Source organism: Papio anubis, chromosome 1, assembly GCF_008728515.1.
Source record: "Papio anubis isolate 15944 chromosome 1, Panubis1.0, whole genome shotgun sequence".
Taxonomy (NCBI): Eukaryota; Metazoa; Chordata; class Mammalia; order Primates; family Cercopithecidae; genus Papio; species Papio anubis.
The window spans coordinates 12,639,534-12,658,061 of NC_044976.1; the positions used below are offsets into that span (position 1 = coordinate 12,639,534).

General features: G+C 42.6%; 1 protein-coding gene and 1 long non-coding RNA gene across 4 annotated transcripts in view; one reads left to right on the forward strand and one right to left on the reverse strand.

The window, feature by feature from the left end:
* The window catches only part of LOC110743978, a 29,851-nt gene extending 19,421 nt beyond the window's left edge, over positions 1-10,430 (reverse strand). For both annotated transcript variants that reach the window (XR_004185891.1, XR_002523888.2), the window contains exon 1: positions 10,083-10,430. This is a non-coding gene — a long non-coding RNA (uncharacterized LOC110743978). The remainder of the gene's footprint in view (positions 1-10,082) is intronic.
* Positions 1-18,528, forward strand: part of KAZN (kazrin, periplakin interacting protein) — a 1,237,957-nt gene that overhangs the window by 357,781 nt on the left and 861,648 nt on the right. The gene's annotated exons all lie outside the window — the stretch shown is intronic.

The following is an 18,528-nucleotide window of genomic DNA, read 5'->3' on the forward strand; positions in this document are numbered from 1 at the left end:
TGGAGTTTCGCTCTTGTTGCCCAGGCTGGAGTGCAATGGCGGAATCTCGGCTCACTGCAACCTCCACCTCCCAGGTTCAAGCGATTCTCCTGCTCAGCCTCCCAAGTAGCTGGGATTACAGGCATGCGCCACCATGCCTGGCTAACTTTGTATTTTTAGTGGAGACGTGGTTTCTGCATGTTGGTCACTCTGGTCTTGAACTCCCGACCTCAGGTGATCCATGTGTCTCAGCCTCCCAAAGTGCTGGGATTACAGGCATGAGTCACTGCGCCTGGCAAGTTTGGGTTCTTTAGATCATTCATTTTTAGATCAACTGAGTGTGATTTTGCCTGCTTGGAGACATTTTTGGTTGTCACAACCAACTAACAATGGGTGGGAAGAGATGGTGCTGCTGGCATTTAATGGGTAGAGGCCAGGGATGTTGTCAAGTGTGATACAATGTCCAGGACAGCAGCTCTCCTCTGCCTCAACAAAGATGTACCCAACCCCAAATATTTGTAGTGCTGAACTTTAGATTGAGTTGTGTATCAGACTACAGGATGCCTGTGGAGATTTGGGGCAAAGCCCTTGACTGTCTATTTGCTATCCTTTGTCTCAGAGCCTTAGCTTGATGAAATTTAGTCTTGTAGACAGGCTGTATGGTTCAATGATCAGAGCATAGACTTTGAGTCCAAGAGGCCTGGACCTGGGCTCAAAGATACCAGTAACAAAACTCACAGAACTCAGCCATTTTCTTATATACAAACTGTATCAGCAGCTAAAAGGAAACAAGGCCTGAGAAGATAGAGGGAACATGTGGTGAGGTCAGCTCCCTGGTACTTGGGACCTCCTGTGCCCATGCAGCACCTCTGTGTGTTTAGACAGGGAGCCCATGCTGTCCATAAGCTCCAGGCAGGTGCAGCCCCCATGGGGAACACACCCCCATGTGGATTTTGGTGCCACTTTCTGCTTCCACCAGGAGATCACACCAGGGTGCCTTGCTCAGTTCCTCTTTCTGCTCCTCATGAGTTGTGCCCAGGAAGGGGGATGATGACAACTGCCAGGCCCAAATGTCCCCAAATTAAGGGGTAACTGGGCTTCAGCAGCATCTACCCCATCCCCCAAGATCCCCGCTGCTGCTTCTAGGACCTGCTTAGCAGCATCCGCAAGCTCAGTCACCAAGTAAGGTTGTCACTCTGCTACTTGAAAAACCACTGTCTCTTGGGCCTTTTGTCCAAATCTGGGATCTCAAAATTCTTTCTCGGCCATAGCTGTGCCAGGTCTCTAACCTACACCTATGTCACAGGCTGTGAAATCTTCTGTATTGGAGCCAGCTTTGTAGGATTTCAGAATGTTCCACTTCTGTTGGCTCAGGGGCTTTGCAGGGGCATGGGAGGCAGTTAGAGAGGTATCACCAATTCCACTTCCTGAGTTCAAATCCCCACCCCACCAAACTGGGGTTGTGAGCTTCAGCAAGATTGTGTTCTATTTTAGTTTGTTTTTAAACTTCTTCAAGCCTTCATTGTCTCATCTGTAAAGTGAGGATCACAATGGGATCCCACTTCTAAGGTGAGTATGAAGTTAAATGCAGTCCTGAATGCCATGTGCTTAGCTCAAGTCCCAGCTAAATGGAGGCTACAAAGGACATTGGATCAATCCACACCTTTTTTGCTGATGGTCCCAACAACTTTGGGTGGGGCAGCCTCATTGTCTCCCTCATTGAGCAGTTACAGAACACTACACCTGAGAACACTATACCTACTACACACATCTAGGAAGTGGAAGAACCTGAACTAGAACCCAGGACTCTGGATCTTCCCAGGCTCTGGCCTCCACTGAAGGTGTGAAAGCCAATAGCGATTAGGTGGCCGCCCTATTCATTGACATCAAGGGCACTGGAAGGTCTGACTCTCCTCCTCTTCCTTCACCAGGCAAACAAGTCTCCTCTCTGTCTCTCCTACTGGCCCTGAAAAGCTCTTATTGTCTCTTTTGGATTAAGGCACTGAAGACAAATCTTAAATGCACATTTCATTTGGAAGCCAGAAACAGATATATAATAACAATAGTTGTTAATGAAAGGACTTAGCATTCATTTCTTCCCTGTTTCTGGCACACCTACTGTGAACCAGCCACGGTGCTGTTCCCTACCCATGTTTTGGGTTACCGACTCCTTCCTGTCCTTGGTGGGTGATGGACGTTGCCGTTCTTCCCATTTCACAGATGAGGAAAGAGAGGCTCCAAGAGGTACTTGATCAAGACCATAGTCAGGAGGAGATATGCTGTATTGAAGAGGACTCAACTGGCCTCTGAAAGAAACTTCGAATTCCTGGCGTGTCTCAGAAAATAAAAGAAGTTGATTTTTATAATATCTATCTAAAAAAAAAGAAATCCAACTTTTTGAGGGCAGAGTATGATGTTTGCTTTCTATTATCCTTTTCCTCATACCTCACCCCTAAAGTGTGCCAAACCTCCTTACTTGCAGAAGACAATTTTGGATTCTTACAAAAAGCAGCTGCACAGAAGCCATGGGGGGTTTTGCACAAAGCATTTGCCTAGTTGGACCCTGTTCTGTTTTCTGACCTGTCGCTCTGTGAAGTATCATCTTAAAGATGCTCTCCAGAAAGCGTGGCCCGAGCCTACATTTTCCCTTGGTTGAAAGACTCAGGTTGTCTCTGAAGATATGTTATACTCCTATACTTAACATTTATTTTAAATAGTGGAGAAAGAAAGAAATCTGAAGACTGTAAACTGTCTAAATAAGAGGAGAATTACACAGATAAGCAGATAATACATCGGTTCCTAAATGCCGGTTATGAAAGATTATAATGAACAGAAAACATTTAATCCACCACTTGAAGCAAGAGGATGACCCCAGAGAGGTTGTCTGAGGCTTCCTTGGGGGGAAGCCCAGCCAGTGTTAAAAATGATGTCTATGAGAATGACAGACCTTCCAGCAAATGTGCTTACCACTTCTTAAGGTGAAAGAGAAAGAAAAAAACTCTGAAAAAAATTACATATGTATTTGAACAACAAATATATATGGAATATCCACTCTGTACCAGCTAGAACTCATGCAGTAAACAAAATAGACAAAGTCCCTGCCCTTGTGGTCCTTATATTTGGGTGGGGGGATAAGGGAAAGACAGACTAGAGAATAGAGCATACTATGGCAGGAGATGACTTTGCTAAGAAGGAAAATGAGCTATCAGCCCACAGGCTTGTGTCTAATGCAACCATGTGACAAAGGAGGCACAAAGCTAGCTTGAACTTTGACCTGTTGCTAGTCCACATTTTCCCCAGCCCCCACTGTCTTAGAAGCTCAGTTTCCTGGAATCAGTGTCCTTTGACAATTCACCATGATTACAAAGTCTTCTGTATCAGAGCTGCCCAGTATAGAATCCAGGCCCTTGTCCTTGATCTCTCAAAACAAATACAACAAGAACCAACCAGGGAAATGAATAAGTGAAACAAAACATAAGAACAGGTCATACAAGGATACATTTGTATGTATTAGTCTTCTCTGATGATTTCAAATGACAATGAAGATTAAGTGACAGCAGCACATGACCAAGAACCCCAAATGGGACATCAGACAGTTAAAAGCCCTTCAATCACATCTCCCATGGGCCACCTGCCACATCACTCAAGAAAGGTCCCTCCTTGCCCCTCCACCTTGCCACCACACACACACATACTGTCTTTCTCTGTTTTCAGTTTTGTTCGCCATTATTCCTTTTCTTGGGCTCTCTCCAGAAACCCAGCATCTTTCTCTTTTCTTTGACAGCAAATTCGACCTCTCTCCTGTCAGAGCCACCTGCACATACCTGAAGAATCAGGCTCTCTGATGAATAGCAGGTTTCTAGTCAGGCCCTACTCTTTTCTGCAGGTAGAAAGTAAATTTTCCTTTATCTTTTCTCCACCAGTCTCGGAGGTGGAGGAGGAGGGGAGAAGAGCAGAGTGATCTACTGTAACATCGACATATAAATAATGCCACTTCATCTAGAACATAAACGTGGCGATGGTCGGTTTTGGTTTAACGTAGCTCTTCAAAATAGCTCCTCTCTCCATTCACATGAGTGTCTGGGTGAAGGTGGGTGAGCAGGAAGCAGTCAAGGCTACATTAAGAATTTGCGTATGGCTAGCAATACTGTACTGTGTATTTGTTAAGATGACCGATCTTGCGTTAAATGTTCTTACCACAATAAAAACATCCAAACAAATAAATAATAAAAGAATTTGCCTGCTCTATGAAACAGTTTGCAAGCTGTTGCTAGGGGCAACCTTATTTACCTCTGAGTAAATTTAAGATGGGGTCTGCACTTGAACCAGAGGGGAAAGGAGTTTCTTATCTCATTCTGGGAAGAATGGGGAAAATATGTAATTAGGCATGTTTCAGACTAGATGGGATGCAGAGCCCTAATGTCCGCATCTTACAGAGGGCCGACATAGTTTACCCGTCATCACAAACCACAGAGCTACCCTGGGGGAGGCCGAGGAAAACCAGGATTTCCTGTTCCTGGACTCAGTCCAAGAGAGACATGCAGAGTTGAGCATCCCAATTTTGCACACTCAATCCATCTTCAGAGATAAAGTAATAGAAACAACAATTAAACAGAGAAAAATTATCATTAAACATCACCCGCCATGTGGCTTCTGTTAAAAAAAAAAAAAAAGGTAGCCTCTTGAGATATATCCTCCTTTCAGTTCCTTGAAAACTTTTGGATACTCTCTGCCTCGGGACACCTGTGTTTCCTGTTCCCTCCACCTGGATCATTTTTGCTCTGAGTCCTTGAGTGCAAGGCTGCTCCTTCTCATTAGGATATTACTCAAACTCCACCTTTCAGAGAAGCCACCTCTGGCTACTTTCTCTACAGAAGAAGGAACCTGCCTGCCTGGCCTCATAGGAACTCTCTAACCCATTATTATGTTCACTTTATTACACATTTCCCTGTTTGGAATCATCATCTTCATTGGTTCATTTGTTCAGTAATTTATTCATTTGATTGATGTTTTCCAAGCTCTACAGTAGGTTCTAGGGAAGCAGTAGGGAGCAAAACCCACAAAACCCTCTGGCCTCACGGAGCTGAGGTTCTAATGGGACATGATAGACGATGAACAGAGTAAATGCATCCTACGGACTACATAGAGGGTGAGGGTGGTAAGTGCTTGGGGGAAATGAAAGCTGGGGGAGGTAGGGAGTGCTGGTGTGGAGTAGTTAAGGAAGGTGGTTTTGGGGATCTTGGGGGAGGAAGAGCAGTCCAGGCAGAGAGAACAGCAGGTGCAAAGGCCCTGAGGCAGGGGCATGTGGGGTGGGCAGGTGAGAATTGATGGTGAACGGGAAAGGTAGAGTAGTTGGTTAGGGTGAGCAGGTGGGTAGGGGGTGTTGACAGAGAAAGCGTGTGCAGATTGTGTAGGGCCTTGTTAATCAGTGCAGACTGATGCTTTTATTCGGAGCAAGTTGAGGCAATTGTAGTATTTTGAGCAGAAGAGAGGCATGATCCAGCTTGCATTTTAGTTTTTCTGTCTTGTTTTTTGTTTTTTGGAGACAGAGCCTTGCTCTGTCGCCCAGGCTGGAGTGCAGTGACGAGATCTCGGCTTGCTGCTGCCTCTACCTCCCAGCTTCAAGTAATTCTCCTGCCTCAGCCTCTCAAGTAGCTGGGATTACCAGTGCCTACCACCACGCCTGGCTGATTTTTGTATTTTTTTTTTTTTTTAGTAGAGTTGGGGTTTCACTGTGTGGCCAGGCTGGTCTCGAACTCCAGACCTCAAGTCATCCTCCCGCCTTGGCCTCAGAAGAATGTGTAGGAGGCTCTGGCTTTTCCCCAGGCAGGAGAGGACATAAGCAGGCATCAGGCTGGTAGTGTGTGCACCCACACACATGCATACTTATGCAAAAGAGTGAATTTATGTCCACATATTCTGCTTGATCACTGCTCTCCTGACTTGACAGTATGTCAGCTGCATCTTTCCATCTCAATAAATGGGGAGCTATATCGTAATTTTAGTGTGCTCATATTATTCGCTTGCATGGATGTACCATAATTTAGCTGGTCCTGAATTAAACACTTCGGCAGTTTCACATTTTTCACCATGATAAAAAATCCTGCAGTGAACATTTTTGAACATATATCCCTGAGCACTTGCTTGTCCAAGTACATCTTTGAGACAGATTTCTAGAAATAGAATTGTTAGGTCATAGTCTCTAAGGGGCTGAAGGATTTTGATGCATAATGCCAAATTGCCTGGGAGAAAATGTGTACCAAGCATATTCCCACCAGCTTTGTTCCTGTTTCCTTATCTCATTTTAAGTGTCATCACTGTTTTTATTCATTGCTAAGTTGATAGATTAAAAAATATGGTATTTCTTCCATTTGACCCATCAATCTCATTGCTGGGTAGATACCCAAAGAAATATAGATCATTTGATTATAAAGATACATGCATGCGTATGTTCATGGCAACACTATTCACAATAGCAAAGACATGGAATCAACCCAGATGCCCATCAATGATAGACTGAATTTAAAAAATGTGGTACAGATGCACCATGGAGTATTACGCAGCCATAAAAAAGGAACAGGATCATATTCTTTGCAGGGATATGGATGAAGATGGAAGCCATTTTCCTAAGCAAAGTAATGCAGGAACCAAACGCCACATGTTCTTACTTATAAGTGAGAGCTGAACAGTGAGAACATATGGACACAAGGAGGGGAACAACATACACTGGGGCCTGTTAGGGGAGACATGGGGGAGGGGAGGAGCATCAGGAAAAATAGCTAATGCATGCCGGGCTTAATACCTGGGTGATGGGTTGATGGGTGCAGCTGACCACCATGGCACACGTTTACCTATGTGGCAGACCTGCACATCCTGTACCCCAGAGCTTAATAAAAACTCTACTTAATAAAATATATTATGTATACATAATATATAAAATATATTTATAATATATAAAATATATTTATTATTAATATTTATTTATATATTATATATATTTTTTGTTGCCATTTCATAGCTTTACTCATATTTTATTTGGGCTATTAACCTTTTATTAGTATTTAAGAGCACTTAATATATTAAAAACATATTACCATAAATGTTGCAAAATTTCAAGGATTTTTTCATATAATCTTTTTATTTTTTGGGAAGCTATGAAACATTATATGCATATAAAATATATAACGCTTATGAAAGATACAAAAAATAAAAATAAACACCATGTACTCCTGACCCAGCTCAAAACATGGAACATTTCCAACACCCCAATTGCATTCTCTTTTCCCCCCAGCCAAACCAATCACTTGATGGTAATGATTCCCTTACTGTTCTTTATAGTTTTGCCTAACCTGTAAATCTTCATAAACAGCCTAGTTTTAGTTGTGCAATGTTTTGAGTTTTATGAAAATGAAATCACACTTTATGTATTTGTCCATGATCTGCTTATGTATTTGTCCATGATCTGCTTTTTTTTTTTTCCAAACAATATTATGTGTGTGAGCTTCCTCCAGATCGAAGCCTAGCTGTGGGTCACCATCTCTCCCAGTGCAGCTTTGTAAAAATGTCTCTAGAAGTGTGATTTCTGAGTCCCCAGAAATGCATATCTTAAAATAACCCAGCTCATGCCAAATTATTTTCCAAAGTGGTTCTTACCAGTTTATAGTTTGTTCGGTACTATATGAAGCTTCCAATTTTGTTCACATCCTTGCCAAGGCATGTTACTGTCTGACTTTTAATTACTTTCCTAATCTAGTGTGTATGAACACTGGATTATATGGGAGTAGATAAGGAACATTTCTTATTATAAAAAAAAGGCAAGGTCTTAGAAGAACTGATTAGATTTTTAAAAATATGGATTTTTAAAACATTTGTTTTACTCTTCCTAGAATACTAGAAAGGCAAACTAACACTTTTCTTTCATTAGGCTGGAAGTGAATAGAACTTCAGTTAAAAATCAAGGTAATTTTAAGGTCAGAAAAACAAGCTGTCTGGGGGATAATTTGCTGGAAGAGATGGTTACAGTATTAAAAAACGGAATTATCTCCTCTTCGGGCTTGTGGATAAGATCAGTGTTAGAATGCACTATCAAAAAAGTAAAAAGGATCCCTCAACTAATTTCTTCTGAATCAACATTTAAAAACAACGTTCAGCTCCCACTTATGAGTAAGAACTTGCGGTGTTTGGTTTTCTGTTCCTGCCTTAGTTTGCTGAGGATGATGCCTTCCAGCTTCATCCTTTGGTGCAGAAAGGAAATGGGTAGATCAATAGGTAGAGAAATGTGTTTTCTCACATTTTAGGAAGTGCTTGGTGATCGATACACATCAAGTGAGACCATTCGAAGTGTGTACATAGTCTAGATTGAGTTTAGATTCCTTACATGTAGATGTCTTTGATAATGTCATTTTACTTCACATTTATGACAGGTGCATGACAGTGAGAGACGTTCTAAGCACTGCAGAATAACTGCTCATCCTTTCCTTTTGGCTTTTTGTGTGTGTGTGGCGATAATCTTCATGCACACTGGCAGGCCAAACATCTGGCTCATGTGTGTGGGAAGCCAGTTGCGCTCGTACTACACATTTCAGCTGAGAAGTACTGAGCCTGCTGACAAAATGCATAACCTAATTAGGCGTGAACTCTAACGCAATTGGTGCTTGTTTCTGCAGATGTAAAATGCCACCCTCAATCTATTGTGTTTTCTCCCCAGGTCTAAAAGCATCACAAATTAGTAGGTTTGGAAAGCCAGGGATTTCACAGGCAAGAGTTGATTGCATAGATGCTCCCGGGTTCATTAACACCGAACACAAGCCTTTCTGAGAGCCACCGTGAGCTTTGTGTTTGAAACAATATGGTGGTGGATTCAGAATAACATGGGAATTCCAGACAGGAGACGTGGATTCTAAACCCCTGTAAATGAGTTCTGTGACTTTAAACACTGCCCTTCCCTGTCTAGGCTGGCGTTTTCTCACTTGCAGAGTGAGGGAGTTGGACATTTTCACTGAACATATATTTGTTAGCATTTCCTGTGTACCAGGAGCCAAAGTAAAAATTATAAAGCATGGTCTCTGTTCCTTAGGATGTCCACAGTTTGGAGAGAGGGGTGACAAAGAATAATCGGGCAGCTCCAATATGGCGAGACAAGCAGAGGGTGTGAATGCCACAGAGCAAAGCTGCTCCTAGCCCAGTTCAGAAGCCAGGGAATGCTTCTCAGGGAGGTAGAACTGCTACAGGGCCATGGAGGATGAAGAGGGACTAGTTAGGAAGACTGGGAAGGGGAGAAAGTCGTATGACCTAAGTATGTGCAGAGGCACAGCAGTGTGAGAACACAGTGCTAAATGCGTCATATCTGAGTTCCTGTGGTACTTTTAAAACATGGCCCCAAATTCTTCGACACTCTTCCCATGGACAGGTGGGAGTCCATGTTCCCTCCCTCAAATCAAGGCACTCTTGTAAAGAGGGTGAAAGTGATGCTGTGTGAGACTAGGTCATGAAAGGTCTGGCAGCTTCTGTGTTGTTCATGGGGACATTCACACTTAGAGGCCAAGCAGCCATGTAAGAAATCCAGCTATCCCTAGTCCGCCATACTGGGAGGAGGCCCAAGCCAGCCACATGGAGAAGCCATGGGTAGGTGCTCTGTTTGGAAATCTCAGCTGAGCCCTCAGCCTTTGTATTGATCTTGCTCAGGCACCAGATATATGAGTAAAGAGACTCTCCATTATTTCAATGGCAAATGATTTACATCCTGCCTACTAAAGCCCCTGACATAATGAAGTAGAGACAAACCATCCCCACTCTGCTGTTTCTAAATTCGCGACTCACAAGATCCATGAGCACCATGCAGCGGTTGTTGTTTTACACCATTAAACTTTGAGGCAGTTTGCTGCGCAGCAATGAAGGATGGGAATGGGTCTGTTTCAGCTCTAAAAGTTGATTATTCTGTAAAACTCCAAATCCAATTCCTGTTCTTCAAAAAGAAAGCTCCGATTATGTGAACTTTTGAGTTAAAGAAAAACAGTTGCAGAAAGATCAAGACAGAGACTGAGTTATTCAGAGAAATTATAGTCAACAAACCCAAACTGGTTGAAACTGCAAAATGAACTTACCCACAAAATCAGGAAGTTCCAGGTGTGAATCTAGTACTGCAGGATCCAGGCATTCAAGAGATGATTAGAATCCAGTTCTCTCCAGTTCTGCATTCTGCTTTGCCCCGTGCTGTCTTCATTGTCAGGCAGGCACTCCCCAAGGGGAAGTGAGATGACCAAACCAGCACCCACTGAGCCCCAGAAGAAAGGGAATCTCTTTACGATCATTTCAGCACATGTCCCAGGCCTGTCTGCTGTTCCCTCACTTCCATAGGTATGAATTCCATACCTATGGCTGTGGCCATGGGAAAAGAGGTCCCTGATTGGCAGGTGGGGCCACATTTCTACCTGTTGAGCCAGAAGACGGTGTCTGTGAATCCTGAATATTGAAAGAAATGAGGTTCTCACTCTTGTATTATCAGAAACAGAAATGAATACTCAGTGGAAAGAAACACATACCCCATATGCAAAAACTACTACTTCTGCCCACAGCTGTCCGTTTGGCATAACCTGATACTACTCGGGCTTCATAGAGCTATCCCTTTTACGGGTTTAATTAACCCCAAAGCAGCAAAAAAGCAGTTATGCCTCCATTACAGGTTCATGAAAGATATTTTGTAGACTTATAGAGTTTGGAGATTCCTAATATTTAGCCATCCCTTGTAGTAGTCTTTTTTGCTGTTAATAAATATTTCTGAATTTTACTGATCAGTTCCTTTATACACACATTTATTTGGTAATACAAATTGAAATAGCAAGCCCAAATTACCTTCAAAATAAGTCAATTGTTAAAAAGCAGGAAGTATTTAGTTTGCATGGATCTTATGCTAATCATTATGTTTTACTCAAACAGTGCAACGTAAAGCCCCCAAGCCCTATAAATACACTCATTTTCCACATGTTCTTTTGCTTCAGAGTCTTAAAGTTGAATCTCACCATCAGCTTTGGGATTCTAAGACACATATATATGAGACCCGGGATTTTTTTCTTGGGGTCAGTCTATAAAATGGAGCAAAAAGAGAACCAGAATCAGCAAGACATTCAAAACATACTTTTTACATGATGGATAAAAGATGGAAAAGAAACAGAGATCTAAGGAAGGAAAAAGACAACTAACATCACAGAAACAATATTATGAGAGTTAAAAAAAAAAGAAGTTGATGGTGAGATTCAACATTAAGACTTTGAAGCAAAAGAACATGTGGAAAATGAATATATTTATAGAGCGTGGGGGCTTTACGTTGTATCATTTGAGTAAAACATAATGATTAGTACAAGATCCATGAAACTAAATATTTCCTGCTTTTTAACAATTAACTTATTTTGAAGGTAATTTGGGCATGCTATTTCAACTTTTATGACTGAATAAACGTGTGTATAAGGAACTAATCAGTAAAATTCAGAAATATTTATTAACAGCAAAAAAGAAAGTGAGGGATGATTAAATATTAGAAATATTTATTAATAGCAAAAAAGAAGAAAGTAATGGATGGTTAAATATTAGGAATCTTCAAACTCTGTAAGTCTAGGAAATACTTTTCATGAACCTGTTCTAAAGGCATAACCAAAACAACAACAACAACATAAAACATGTTTCCCCTTCCAGAATGCCCCCTAGTGAACCCAAAATTACTAGCAGGAAAGAAAGGGCCTCACCCTGGAATTGAATCTATGTAATCTATGCTTGTGTGATTCCTCAACCTAATTCTGGGGTCTCCCTCATTCCAGGGTTCTCAGGATTCCATCCACCGAATGGGGAACATTGACATTGCCAATGACATTGGAGAATCATCTGTTAACCCGTTGTGAGCACCATCCCTTCTCTTACATGAGGAAGAGGCTCTCGTTCTCTTTAAAGACAATAAGGTTGATTGAGATAAAAGTCACTCAGTCTTAGAAAGCTCTCAACCATTCCCCTCCCCGGCATGGCCTTGTCCTTACACCACCTCCAGGAAAGCAATGTCTCTCCCTTTCTTGTTGGGTTGTCTCTTCTCTGTCGTGTTGTTGGAGCCACCATCATTTGGGGAGAGAAGAGGAATAGGGTCAAAAGTTGCTGTCATCTTGCCCAGACTCCTCATTAAGACATTCTGGGAGGGAGGAGAGAGAGACTTCTGTGCCTTTCTGGAAGTTTCCTTCAGCTGCCATCTGGGATGACTCAGAAGATCAAGTTGTCTCTGGGGTAGGTCCAGAAAAATCCAGGCACAGCGAAAAGTTCTCCCTGGACTTTTTTTTTTTTTTTTTTTTTTTTGACACAGGGTCTCACTATGTCACCAGACTAAGTGCGGTGGCGTGATCAGCCTTGATATCTTAGGCTCAAGCAATCCTCCTCCCTCAGCTTCCTGAGTAGCTGGGACTACAGATGCATGAAACCATGCCCAGCTAAGTTTTGTATTTTTTGTAGAGATGGAGTCTCACTCTGTTGCCCAGGCTGGTCTTGAACTCCTGAGCTCAAGTGATCCACCTGCCTCGACCTCCCAAAGTGCTGGGATTACAGGTGTGAGCCACCGTGCCCGACCCTCCTTGGATCTTGTGGGGAGCTTGTGAAGGTGAATTTCTAGGTTCTCCAAATGTTAGACAGTGGCCAGGAAAGGGAGACACTGCAGTCTTGCCAGAGGAGCCCAGATTCAACAGATGCTCAGCAGTGAGAGGAAATAAATTAGCCCTTTCTTGTTTATGTCATGTCTTTGTCCCTGTGCCTCCATTGTAGAATGCTTTCATCTATAAATGTGTTTTTCAAGCTAGAAATTACAGGGATCCAGATGTTCCTAAGGAGTCTTCTCCATTTGGTTTCTTTTTTGGTCATAAAGATGGACGTTTTATATTCAGGTCTGTTTCCTTGCTAGTCATACACTGATGGATAAACCTGGAGTTCACACTACCCAGAATGACTTGGCTTTGACAGCATCTTATTATCGTGGCTTTAATTAAGGACCAGCATTTGTGTGGTGGTGAATTTTCTCCAGATCTTATTCCTGGAGATACCTTTAACGATACCACTGCCCTGTGAATTGCACTGGCTTCCTGTCTGCCTCTCAATCTTGCCAGGGCCTTTCCTACCCCAGGGCTTTCCCTCATGTTGTTCCCTCTGCCTGGAACATTCCTTTCCAGCAACTCAGGCGACTCATGCTCTTCCTTCAAATATCAGTTCAGGGGCTGCCGACTGGGGTTGCTCTGTTGGTATAAATTCCCTACTCCATCCTATTCCATATAGCTCTTAGGAGGATTCAGATGCTTAAACAAATCTTTAGACATACACTTGATGAATATTAGCTGTAGTAATGTTTGTTATATTATTAGTTAGGATAAGTGATGTTAGTTCCATCAACAAATAAATCCCCACATCTCAAGGGCCTAACACAATAAGTTGATTCTGCACTTGTCTAAAAATCCATTGTTGGTCAATGCAGGGGCTGTGCTCCATGCAGACATCAGGGCTCCAGGCCCCTTCCACTGTGTGGTTCCATCATCTTCTAGGGCCTCAGGGTGTACCATCAAATTGTTTGCATCAACTGGCAGTTGAGAGAAAAGAGGGTAGAAAATTCTGCAAGAGGCCAGCCTGGAAGTAGTGGGTGTCCTGTCTTTCCTTTGGAAAAAGTTTAGCAGTTTGTTGTAAAAATAAATACACACTTACTATGTTATCAGTCAGTCCCACTCTTGGCTACCTACTCCAGTAAAAAAAAGAAAAAAAAAATGGCCCCAGCCGGTTACCAGGGGTAGGATTATGTAGTCCAGCTGTATGTCCAGGAAGAAGAGGAGGACCATGCTTGTTGGTGAAGCACTAAGCTTTTCTGCCATATTATTACAATTATAACAGTTATTCCCAAGTCCCATACTGCATTTTAACAACCCACCTAAAAAGTACCCTGCCCTTGCAGATTCCCTTCTTGCTCATCAAGCTTATCGGCCTGAGGTCATATTTCTTCAGAATTTTGAATCATAAGCACAGTTAAGTGTTCATCACATAAGGTAATAGCTATTTCTTCTTAAGTCATTTTATCTGAGGTAATGGCTAGTAATGGGTTAATATATAATTGACCATAAGACTATTTGCATTTTGAAATAAGACTCATGGAGAAAAGAGAAACTGAGTTAGAGGGAGGAGATATTCAGGCTTTTGGCAGGTGGCAGCCTTGACCTTTCAGGTAAAATCCAACAAGAGACCTTGGTGGCAATTCATTCGTTCTTCTTTCCAGGTGTAATGGTAACTTCTGGGTAGGGAAGGCTGCCTCTTTGCCTCCATGAACTGGGACTTTCTACTGCCCACACTGTAGCCTCTTTTATTCTCCCCTCTGCAGACTGCTAAGAGAGAGCTCTTTGGCATACAAAATAGGCCTCGGACTTCCTTATCAGGGTGCTTTCTTTCATTTCACGGAGCCCTCCCCAGCCAGATATTCATGTCGCAGATGTATGAGCTCCTGCAGTCATTATCAGTCACTGAATACTTAACAGATATTTAATGAATGGCTTTTATGAGCAAGGGAGACATCACATTCTGTAATGGTGGTTGTGTGTGTGGGGGGGTGCATGCATTTTTGGTTTCGTTTATTTCATTTTTGGAGTTTATGAAATGTCTTAACTGTTAAGTCACAGAAAAGGTTTCCCACATAAAAAACATAAAAATCTGTTCTATCTGATCTGCTTTTATGCATTTTTCTAAGCCCCTGGTTTTCTAATTAGGGGGAAAGAAGAGGAAGTTTTATTCCCATACCCATTATAGCATGTGACCATGTTTCAATTATATTTTTCTTTTGGCTGGATAAGGGTAATGAATAGATCTTTATCAAATAATTTGATAGACATTGTTATATCCAGCAACCTTTGCTAATACGATGCACTTGCAATCTCATCTGTGTTTGAAGTTTGCACTGACATCTGCAGAAACTCAGAGAGAAGCTCCCCAGGGATCATCTCTGGTATTTATGACCTGCATCTCTACGTTGTTTTGCAGAAGTGAAAGCTGCATGTGACCATTCCTTTTGTTGGCAACTCAAGCCAACAGCCCCTAATGGCTGATTGGATGAAGGAGCAATAACAGCCTCAATACAGTGGGGTGAGGTTCTGAAATCAAAGACTGATGTAAAAGTGGCAAATGGTCAAAATACGGCCCCTTAAATTGTCCATGCAGTAAATTATGATTTCCCCCCAGAATTGGAGCAGCTCATTCTTTATGGCTGAGCACCAGATAAAATAGTAGGGGACTTTTGTGCTGGGTCTTTCTTGCATAAATACCGAAGACTGGGTAATTTATTTAAAAAAAAAAAAAAAAGGTTTAATTGGCTTACATTTCTTCAGGCTGCACAAGTATGACACCAACATCTACTCAGCTTCTGAGGAAGCCTCAGGAAGCTTATAAGCATGGCAGAAGTTGAAAGGAGAAGCCAGGCTGGGCGCAGTGGCTCACGCCTGTAATCCCAGCACTTTGGGAGGCTGAGGCGGGCAGATCAGGAGGTCAGGAGTTCGAGACCAGCCTGAACAGCATGGTGAAACCCTGTCTCTACTAAAAATACAAAAATTAGCCAGGTGTGGTGATGCGCGCCTGTACTCCCACCTACTTGGGAGGCTGAGGCAGGAGAATTGCTTGAACCGGGAGTCGGAGGTTGCAGTGAGCTGAGATTGTGTCACCGCACTCCAGCCTGGGCAATAGAGCAAGACTTAGTCTCAAAAGCAGAAGAAGAAAGAAGAGGAGGAGAAGCCAGTGTCTCACATGGTGAGAGAGGGAGGGGAGGTGGCGGGGTGCCACACTTTTAAACAACCAGATCTCATGAAAACTCACAATGGCGAGGGCAGCACCAAGCCACAAGGGATCTATCCCTATCACCCAAACACCTCCACTAGGCCCTACCTCCTACACTAGGGATTATAATTCAACATGAGATTTGGCAGGGACATATATTCAAACTAATCAAATGTGTTTCATGATCTTTTTTTAAATATATATTTGTATGTGTGTAATCAAATGTAGTCAGCCCAGCAAGATGGAGGCTCACAGAAATGGAGTTTCATAAAGGAATGGCATCTTCAGTTCTGCCATCCAGTACTGGGTCTGTGCACACTGAGTGGAATTATAGGAAGAATTACTTGCACCAACCAGAATGTTCTATCCATCTACTGGTCTATGTCATGGTTTTATACAGCTGAAATCAGCCAAAATAAAAGTTGCATGGTGTGACTTCCACAGTGATGGGTGGAGCACTTACAACGTGTCTGACACTGGGCTAACCCCTTTACAAGTGTGACATCGTTTTATCTTCTAAAGAACCCAGTGAATGAGGTAGTATCATTATGTCCATTTTATAGATGAGTATTTTAAATCACTGTGAGATTAAATAATGTGCTCAGGTAAGTGGTGAGCAAAATAACAATTTGAACCAAGGGCTGGCTGCCTCCAAAGTGTGCACTGCTGTGTTATGCTGCCTGGTGAGTTATCCCTGGTAACCCACTCTAGGCAAGAAAATTGTTAGAACTGAGCTAAACCAGAAAGGAAGTTTGATTTCCCTTTTCTTTTGTAAATTGGAGTCTCCCTGTCGCAGCTTCTCTCCCTCCTAAGTGTCTGCTTTCAACAGGTCCTAAATAAAATGATTGTTACTCTTCAGATTTAGTTCCCAGAGCTTCTTTTTTCCTAATATCAAAACCTGTTACTTAGTTCTCTTCCTCATCCTTTTATGCTGTTAACTCAGGAAAAATGAGGAGCTCCCCAAAGCTATATTTCCCGGTGTGTTGGAGTTCCTGAGATTCTTGCAAATGGTATTGCAACTCACCCCGGTGCTTTCTTCTGTCCTCAAAGATGAGCCAAGTGGCTTTGGCCACACAATATTTAATATGCACACTGTTATCAGAAATTAGACACCCCATCTTACCCACCCCCACAACTTCTACATTTTGAAGTAATGGTCTTACTGAAATTCAAAGGAGAGAAGGAGAGAGGGAAAGGAAGGAAAGAAGGAAGGGAGAGAAAGTGAGGCAGAGAAGAAAGGAGTGGGAAGGAGAAAGGGAAGGAAGAGAGGGAGGGGGACAGAAAGAGAGAGAGAGAGGAAAGGAGGGAGGGAGGCAGGAGAGTACCCTGTTACCCACCTGTCCCCTGATGTCTTTATTTAGAACATCCTAGAACAAAATGGCAGAGGAAACTGCATTGGCTTTCCAGTTGGAGCCCATCCCTTCGTGGCTGTGTGATTGAGGCAATTCATTTAGGTTCCCCGAGCCTCAGCTCTGTCATATGTAAGTGGCAAAAATAACAGCATTTCACCCTAAAAAAATTGTAGGAGGATTAAATGGGATAATATATTTAATTGATATGGCATAGGATAGGTACCCCCTAAATTTACTTTCCCCATGAAGGGCTTTAGGTCTTTTCTAGTCATACCTATTGTGAATTTCTCCTTCAGCTGCAAGATCTCTAAAGGCATGGATGATGCCTTCTATTTCTTTAGGAAGTGTTCTTCTCCCACTCCTGCCCCAAATGGCACACTCGGAGTCCTTGCTTCATTCCCATGATACGACAAAATCAGCATGTTTGACTGACTGATCCTCTGTTCGGAGGCTGTAACAATGTTTAATTACCCTTTTGATCAGAAAGTTCATCCTTATCTCTTAGGTCTCTTCTGCTATAATTTATCCTTATTTTTGCCTGTTCAGTCCTGGATGTAGTGTATGTCCTTATTTTTAAAGGCATCATTGAAAAGAAGGGGGAAGGGTAAGAAAGGGGGAAAAACGACAATTTAATAGAAGCTTGGGCATTTATATGAAGTGCGAGAGACTGAAAGGACGAAGAGAGAGAGGAGAGCCTGAGACCCTTCATCACGGTAGATCACAATGAACCCTCCACCGTCCCAAAACTGTATTTTGAGAAACATTTCAAGATTCTTACTTTTTTTTTTTTCGAGACAAGAGTCTCACTTTGTCGCCCAGGCCTCAGTGCAGTGGCGCAATCTCAGCTCACTGCAAGCTCCACCTCCCAGGTTCACGCCATTCTCCTGCCTCAGCCTCCTGAGTAGCTGGGAGTACAAGCGCCCGCCACCACCCCTGGCTAATTTTTTGTATTTTTTTGTATTTTCAGTAGAAACGGGGTTTCCCCATGTTAGCCAGGATGGTCTTGATCTCCTGACCTTGTGATCCACCCGCCTCGGTCTCCCAAAGTGTTGGGATTACAGGCGTGAGCCACTGCGCCTAAAAAAACACAGAGTTCAACTATAATTCTGGAAGAAAAGCTTCTTTTGCTATTTGTTTAATCTAGAGTCTATACCCAGGAGAGCCAAATGCATTGGCGAGTTAAGCTGCTTTGCTTCAGAATATTAAATTCATTTCTCAAATGTTTGACTTCATGTCAGTGGTGAGTTTGTCATCAGACCAGGCTGTGTTTAAGTCCCAGCTCTGCCTACTACCTGTCTGTCAAGCCTCTGTGCAAGTTGCTTTTGTTCTTAGAATCTCACCTGGAATGCAGGTGAGAACAACCTCACAGGAATATGTAGAG